This window comes from Carassius gibelio, chromosome B17 (genome assembly GCF_023724105.1).
Source record: "Carassius gibelio isolate Cgi1373 ecotype wild population from Czech Republic chromosome B17, carGib1.2-hapl.c, whole genome shotgun sequence".
Taxonomy (NCBI): Eukaryota; Metazoa; Chordata; class Actinopteri; order Cypriniformes; family Cyprinidae; genus Carassius; species Carassius gibelio.
Genome location: NC_068412.1, coordinates 13,074,142 through 13,082,874, shown reverse-complemented (window position 1 = coordinate 13,082,874; position 8,733 = coordinate 13,074,142). Strand labels below are relative to the sequence as shown.

At 36.8% G+C, this 8,733-nt stretch overlaps 1 long non-coding RNA gene across 1 annotated transcript; it reads right to left on the bottom strand.

Annotated features, from left to right (window-relative positions):
- Positions 1–4,518: 4,518 nt before the first annotated feature.
- LOC127976001 (uncharacterized) lies at positions 4,519–5,673 on the bottom strand. The gene is made up of 3 exons (XR_008157711.1): positions 5,572–5,673; positions 4,750–4,817; positions 4,519–4,665 (listed from the first exon to the last, which is right to left on the bottom strand). It is a non-coding gene; the product is annotated as an uncharacterized LOC127976001 (long non-coding RNA).
- Positions 5,674–8,733: the final 3,060 nt, after the last annotated feature.

The window sequence follows — 8,733 nt, the reverse complement described above, 5'->3', positions numbered from 1 at the left end:
AAACATATAAAAATAAATTAGTCTTTTTAATTTAGAAATGTTTTTTATTGTATTTGGAACTGGACATGAGTTAGCAACATTATTTGCTTTCTGCGCCTGAGTTTCAGCATCCTGCTTCAACACTGTACACAGCTACAATTAGACATAGGCTAGTTAAAACTTCACTCGGTGTACAGGGTACATCTCTCCACTGTGCGAATTATTTAATGGTTTTAAGAAAGGTGACATTTTTAAGGTAATTTCTGTCAGTAATGATCGAATGAACTTCGTCTCGCGCAATCCGAATTGTTTTTTTGTTTTTGGCGCCCCTAGCGCATATTCAGTAGCGACGCCAAGTATCTTAAAACGTTCTAAACAAAACGCTTACGATTTTGTTGTGTAGTAACGCGATAAATGATGACAGTAGCCCACTCGTGTTTGTTGACGTACACTCCGATACCGACAGCGATCAAACAGTTGTTGCTATGGTTACTACTCCTGTAATGGCGAGTTCTGTTCGCGAGCGTTTACATTTAGCGCAGTATTAACTTGTAATCAGATTGTGTGGTTATTTGTACGGTGTTTGAAACGCTATTGAATAATATAGCCTACAAGAACAGACACACAAAAAAAATACCTTTTGTTGTAACTTTGTAACTTTGTAACTTCCTGAATATGTCCAGACCTCATAATTCGCACCATGCTTTTTGTAGGCTAGTAGCCTAATTATTTCGATAATTATCTCAGTAAAGTAAAAATGAGTGAGCTTTGAGGCTTTATTTGTTTATGTAATTGTTAATGTAGGCTAAATATAGACAGATATCTGCTTTTGAACCAGAATGTATGATTTGAGCCCCACTTTGAGGTCTATCTCTTTTTGGAAGAGCTGTATTTCAGTTGTTTAAATGCAGTGGAAACACTTGTTTTTTTATTTTTTATTTAATTTCTTTCTAAATTTTTGTATTGTAAAAAAAAACAAAAAAAAACAGCTCAATCTAGCCTTATATATATATATATTTTTTTTTGGCAACATGGGACTTTTGTGGGTCATTGCCTAAAGGCCACATATATCTACACATCTGACACAGAATAAATGTCTATTCTATTTTATGTTTTGCTCAGGATAAGTTTGTGCTCTGGTGTTTCCAAGATGCGTCAGTTATTCATGGTAAGCTGGTGCGGTTTGCATAACTGACTGAGAGAGGGTTTGTACAACTTTAATCCATCCCGCAGTAAGAGCATACATTTATTCAAAGGACCAACGTTGATAGTCCAAATAAATTAGCAATTCAGATGCAATATCAACAAACAAGACGAAAAAAAGAAGTCAACCGGGCTTCATATGTCACTTCTGTGGATTACAGATGTCCTGGGGGCTAGTGGAAAAGAGAGGATCAGTGGGATAGACTGCCAGCAGATAAACAGTATCTAATGCTGTGTGGACACTGACGTTGCCCTTTCGTTCTGATCTATGACCTGCTACCTGAACCCTAACGTGAGACACCAACTGCTCTCAGATGTACTTTAAAGCTCAAACAAACAAAATCCTTGAGTACTGGCGTAAGTTTATGTACACTACAGGACATTTTGCAAGTCTTTTGCCTCAAAGTCTGCGTGCTGAAATGGCAGCAATATGTGTTTCTTTGTCTCTGCTTGTGAAGCACTGCATTATTGTAATATTAGTCTTGTTCCATAATATTTTATCACGTCTCTGAGCAGAACAGATAATATCCTCCACCTTACTAATCACGCTAAAATTGAAAGGCCATATGAGGCAAAGAGAATAGAAGGGGAGAGATGTAATAAGACTAGATTAGGGGTGGCAGCACACAAGAATAGATATAAAAAGGGGAATATTACTGCACTGTAGATGCTGTTGTGCACAAATTCAGTCAGCTTCAGGGGCCATCAAGATTCAGGGAGTAGCTATTATTCTACACATTAGCGCAGGCTAGCTAAAAGCTCTTATGCTTGAAGGGGTCTTGGAGGTCTTCAGGAAAAAGGATGTGGCACTAAGAGTGGGTAGTGTTTAAGAGACCCCTGGTACTCCGCGAAAATGGGAGGCTCTCGATGTGACAATGTGACATGCTGGATTCATTTACAAGACTGTCGGAGGAGGGAATCGAATATGGTATATTGGGACGTGGAAACGATGTTACGACATGCGACCATTACTGTCACATTGAAAAATAAGGAGGGAAAACAAAAGAACATGCTGATGGCAAGACGTGAGGTAAAAGAATATAATGTCTTTACAACGGTAAGGTATTTAAAGGGTGGCTGGAGGTTGAGATATTCCCTCTAACGTGACTGAAGTAAGTTCATGCATAAAGCCACTCAGAGTAAAAGTTTAGTCTTAAGTGTGTCAAAATAACAAGAATGACATAATTTTACTCATATTCCTAGACTTAAGAATAACAGTGATTCATTAAGGTTCCTAAGTGTTAAGACTAGGTCTCAGCTCCTAAATTATTTAAGAGAGCTGGAGAGGTCTCCTAAGCCTAACCTAGTTAGGAGTAACAAGAAGGCAGCAAAAAGGAGGAGTTATGCAAATTATACAAACTCGACTGTCAAGATAGTCAGTCTGTTTTTGTAACTCACGAAGTAAGACATTTAATAACCTCTTTCACTCTACAAGTCAGTTCTCTAACTGCAGAAATAAAGTAGCAATTACATTTTTTTGGCTGGAAAATTGTAAAAATGCAGCAATGCACTGGTGATGACACAGTATGCAGGGTCTTACATACTGTGGCTCTAACCCCACCAAACACAGCAGTGGCCAAAAGTGATTTTTGTTTTCCTCTAACCCCACATTTCACTCAAACCACCAAAATATGAAAAATAAATAAATAAATACTGACCAGTTTTGCCAACTGCTTTCAGTTGAAGGGAAGTTCACTGACTTATATTTATATTTATATAGATCAGTGAACTTGCCTTTATGACATGGGAGAGTCTCGGAATGTAGATAAGGTTTGTCCAAGAAATTGATTTTGATTTTGGAAGTCACTAAATTTAGTGAGAAAATCACTAAATTGGCAACATTACCACATTGACTACAACATAGGTTATTCATATTTCAGTGGTCCTCTAGTTTTTGCATGTGTTCATAATTTCGTTGTATAACAGCATGACTGCATAATTTAGCATGTTTTATTGCATTATTATCAAATAAAACAACTGACTCTAAGCAACTATGCAATATGCATGCAAAATCTTGCACTTATATATGTATATATATATATATATATATATATATATATATATATATATATATACACACACACACATAAAGTAAGGTTGAAGATGTCAAATTTCCTAGGCCCAACATCACTTTTGACCACTATATATGGCATTTTATTGACTTTCCAACTGACTGCCAAACTATACTGCAAAAACAATTTTCATGGAGTTGTTGGAGCCAATAGAAAACAAAGCATCAGTAATAATTGGTGATAATGTAGCAAAGTGCGAAGCATAAAAAATACATTTAAAATATTTCAGTGTCTTAATTAAATTATTTTATTGTGTTACATTAAATGATTGGTGTTGTACTACTGTGACTTTACATGATCACACTTACTATTGGCTGATTATAATTTTTGGACACTTAAGTCTTAAGACTATTCTTAAAAGCATTTCAGAGAAGTTTTATGCATACGGGCCCTGAACTCTTATGGGACTGATGAACCCCAGGCTGTGCTATCAGATATACTGGCTTAATTCTACATGATTATACCCACTGTTTACTGGTAAACACTAACAATCATTGCTGTTTCATGACATGGACAGAGTGAAGCCTTAATGCAAACACACTCTAGGTTGAAAGGTCACTTTCTTCAGCTAAAAAAGTGATAGTAGGATAGAGAGAGAGAGAGAGAGAGAGAGAGAGAGAGAGAGATCTTTATTATATTGGCAGTTTGTACACTAAAATAACTATTATTTTGGTAGGCATGGATAGAATAAATGAGATTGCAAAGAAAGCCATATGCACTTTCAATATTGGTATTTAACAAATCTATTGATCTAGTGGAATATAAAGTTTAAATCGCAGATTATTTTGGTCCGTAAGTACTGAGCTTAAGAGAAGACAGCTAAATACATTACTTTGAAATTCCCCTCTTTCTGTTTGTCACACAAAACAATTTAGGAAGACTTTTAAAATTATTCATTTTGTACAACCTCCAAAAACTATCCACCGTTTTAACTGGTTGCTTATTCCATCGTGTCCACATGTATTTATTCATTTCTGTGCTGTGGTTTTTCCCCTTAAATTCACTGCCGAGGTCTTAAATGTAACACGTAATTACACAATCGTGAGCCCTGCTTGTGATAAGCTTTTGAATGAATGAGTAGCCGCTGAGACTAAATTGCTCCCGCTCTCCTGCTCCCTCCTGTCGCGTCTGGCCGTTAGGTCAGGGTTTGAGGCGAGTTGGCAGTGCGGAGAGGACCAGGCCTGGCCCCGTGCCTCAGTGCCTGCGGGACCCTACCCAGACTGCCACGGCCCCTCTGGCCTTCAGAATGAATAGAGGTCTTCAGACACCAGTGCACTGAACTGAGGCAGCCTTTTTCAGCAAACAATCCTATCTGCTTCCTCTCCACTCCAGTCCTCCTGCAACTTCACTGAACTCGTCCAGTTTGTCAGGGGGGCTTATTTCTGTTGTTTTATTTCCATGTTTCCCCACTCTGTGAAGAAGAAGCAAAAAAATAAATAAAAATAAGACCTAGAATGCTGGAAATGGCCCCGAAAAAATACTGAGGGGAGAGGACCTTTTGAAAGGGTTGTTGCATCATGGTGTTAGCCTTGAAATTTTCAGCGCATGCATGTGCTCCTGGATCTGAATAAAATGAAAATAAACACGCTGTTGTTATTAAATGGATGTTCTGAAGTGCAACTTTGCTTAAAACATAAGAGAGAGAGAGAACCCTTTTTACAGTCTGATCTGTTGATTTACATGATATGGAAAATTGTCAGGAAATCTGTTTGGGCAAATGTTCATTTATGCCTAAATTTCATAAGAGAGGATCACAGGTTCAGTTGCTTATTCAACTGAAGAAAGAAAAGGAAATTATTTGTGGCTAGATTTTTGTAACTGAATATGAAGAAGTACTGTTCACATGAGCATCATTATCACAGAGAGACTGTTCAAATGATGTCACGATATATTATTCTGTGTGCTATGAACACTTCAATAGCAAAATTGAATGAATAATCGTAAAAACAATAGACAATTAGTGTTCATCCCCTGTGTTTTTTTTTTTTTTTTGTTGTAGATCAAATTGCTAAACACATAAATCGCTACTGAGACAGTCCTTAGGATTTTTTTTCTCCTATAAAAATGGGGATAAAGGATTAATTCGGACGTCCAGAAAGTAGGCCAGTCATGGGCTCTACAGCAGCGCACTTAATGAAAATCAATTAGGATTATCCTTATTCTTCTCTCACTGAAATCACAATACACTTTGCCTCTTTCTTCCGATAAGCACGTAAGGAAAAGCCTGAGGCTGTTTGGACGGTAACAAGGATATTACGCCGGAATAATATAGTGAAAATAAGTAAATAATTACTAATTAGGCTTATGTTCACTCTACCTGAATGAAATTTGTCTTGAAGGAGGACATGATACTTTACATACTGTACTGAACATGCAACGGTTAATGCCTGATTATGTTAATGCAAGTACTAATATATCTATTTCTGACTCTGGATCAAATAATGCCCTGTTTAAATTGACTCAAGTGGTAATCTTTTTGATTAGGGGTGGAGCCATATCAGGTCACGGCTGTAAGCAATGATGTCTGCACTTAGTTTGCAGAAAAGGAGATTTGTGTTCATTTGACGATAGGCTAGAAGTTTAGAAAGGTATATGGTTATTGTAAAACAGTGTTAAATGAATAGAAAAAAGGCGGTGTCTAGGCATTCATCACAAAAGACACATCTTATTTGTATTCATAGCATATGCTAAATATGCATTGATTGAGATTGTAGTTGGTTAATGGCATCCTGCAGGAATTTGGACAAATCAAATGTTGATCTGGCGTCAAAATAAATACATTTGCGATTACATTTATAGATCAGTATCAGATGCCTTTGAAATGTCCACTAGTCAAAAATTGGGGATTCATTCAAATGCAAGGTTTCCAGGTTTTGCTCAGAGCGTGATGCATTTATTTGGGTCATTTTCCATGGCTTGGTAAAACGGAGAGGTTTTTTTGGCCACCCATCCACCATATTAAGCACCCCACCTGCTGATGATTACCCATAAACACTTCTTTCTGCTGAGATATACCTGGCAATTAGTCTTTGAAATGCCCCATGCTTGATTTACCTTAGTAGTACAGGTGAATGGCGATGCACTCAAACTGCTCGACCTCTCGTGGTGCAATGCGGTTTGTTTACAAGCTTTTTTTTTGGCGCTGAAATGAAAAACAGAAAGAAAAAAAAACGGGGGGGAAAAACAGTGTAGGGGATGCTTTTAATTATTCTCCCAGAAGATTTGCTTCCATAATAACAATGCGATACTGACATTTGGAAAAATGCATAGAGGTCTGCTCGGAGCTGCCATGCGAAATATAAATACATGTTATTATGGTTTTTAATATGGCCTGCATCATAGATGTAAAATAATAAATGACAGTGCAGTTCTTCAAAGCTGTATTAGTTCAAAAACATCAGTGAAACAGGATAAATACCGTGTGGTCTTTTGCTGAACAGTGGTGTGGGCATGTAAAGAAAGCAGGACATCTGGCTGGTGAACAGTGGCAACAGGTATTGTTGTTTTTGAATGGAATCTGTGTTAGTAGGCCTGACTGATTCACCTCTACTACTAGATACAAGATAAGAGAAGCTTTTAAGAAACATCAGATGCAATGGAGTTTTTCTTTTTCAGCAAATAAAAGAGAGAAAAAAAGAAATGGAATAAGATTAACGCAAAGATAAAACAGAATTAGTTCACTGAATTTTTTTACTATTTTTGCTAAGTAGTGGTTCTCAGTCTGTTCCATAAGTTGACCTGAAAAAAAAAAAAATCACAATTGTAATAATAATCATATTTTTGACAATAAGTCCTAAATAATTACATTAACCAATTTAGCAGCTAGTTCAAAATAATAAATGAAGTGATTTTTTAACTGACAGTTTTTTTAACAGTTATTGTGTTCACCCTCTTAGCTTCACTGATTTAATCTGAAAGAAAATTTTCTCCAGTTTTAAAAAAAATGGCAAGCAACGTGGCGAATTTAATTGAATGTTACATTTTATTAATGTAGAATGACTGCAGTAGTATTTTCTTTTAAATTCTTTATCTTTGTTTTATTCAAAAAAATAAAACAACTTTTCTTTTAATCTTTTAAAAATAAGAATACAATTATGGTTTATATGTGTATATGTCTCTTATAAGTTAAAGTTATTGTTCCACTGTAAAAAATAAATAAATATGATTTTTCAAAGCTGTAAATAAACCCAATTATTTGCAAGGAAATCTTAAATTTTTTGTGCTACTTGCTGTTGCTTCAAAATTATTATTGACATTTGCTAGGAATTTCTGATTGAAAATTCCTGCACCGAAAATATTTTCTGCACCATTTTATTTATTTATTTTTTTTATTTTTTTTTATGGCAATTCAGTTTAGCGTGTTTCACAATTTTTTACCAAAGTAAACCTCTTCTGTTCAAAAGTTTTGCCTCTTTTATTTGATTGGATTATTGCACAGTGACAATATTCTATAATGATAATATCATATATAATGATGTATACTTGATTGTTTTAAGATAGAAACAGCTGGCAAATCAATGTCTTTCAGTAAGTGGTGATAATGAATGAAAGTGAGGGGGGGGGGGGGGGAAGAAATTAAGCGTGTGTTGTTCCTTATGTTAAGGTGATGTGTTGTTCTGCTCATTACCGATGTTTGACCATATGACACGCATCCTCTGAGTGTAATGCATTATCCATGAGCTCAGCCTCTCCAAGGAGCCAATCGACTTTCTCAACCTGCTCCTTCTGGAGAAAAACAAACAACAGGTGCGTGTACCCGTGTCCTCCTCTCTTTCATGTCTTATTCTGTCTGCTGCAACCTTATGAGCATGAAGGGCCGCATTGTTGCAGCAGAGAGGATGATTTGCGAGCTAATTTGTTCAGAATATACTGTATTTCGACATGTGGCTCATGACTGATTGTTTCACTAATCGCCTTTAATCCTTTTATCTGAATCTTAACTACAAGATCTTAGCAAACTTCCTTCCCCTTCCATATCTGTACACCTGATTTATGGGCTTGCAGACATGAATTTTGCCCAGGTATAAAAGGACACCCCCAAACCATAAAGCTGCATCCTTCGTTAAAGCTCTCAAAGACTTCCTAAAGGGAAAAAGTGGTCATTTCTGCTATAAATCATGGCAGCACATGAGTGAAGGGCAGTGCGCACCTTGTCCGTACACCACCGTGAAGCAAAAAGTAAACTATAACATCCTGCATATTGTGTGTCAGTGCAGGAGAGGTCACTTCCGTGAGCACATGTCTTCAAACGGGTCCGTCCACTTAAGCCATTTTGAGGAAGAGCTTTTTTCTCTCTCTTAGTGACTACTTCCTGTCTGAAGAGCTAAATAGGGGAAGTGGTCATTTAACAGAAAGATGGGCCTCTCACTGTCTAATTTTGCGGTGCTTTGTCTGGAGCAGCACTGGTACCTGGGGACTAATTCTGGCTTGAAAAACAGTCCCTGCAGGCAAGTCTTGTGTTTTTGGAACGGAAAATACG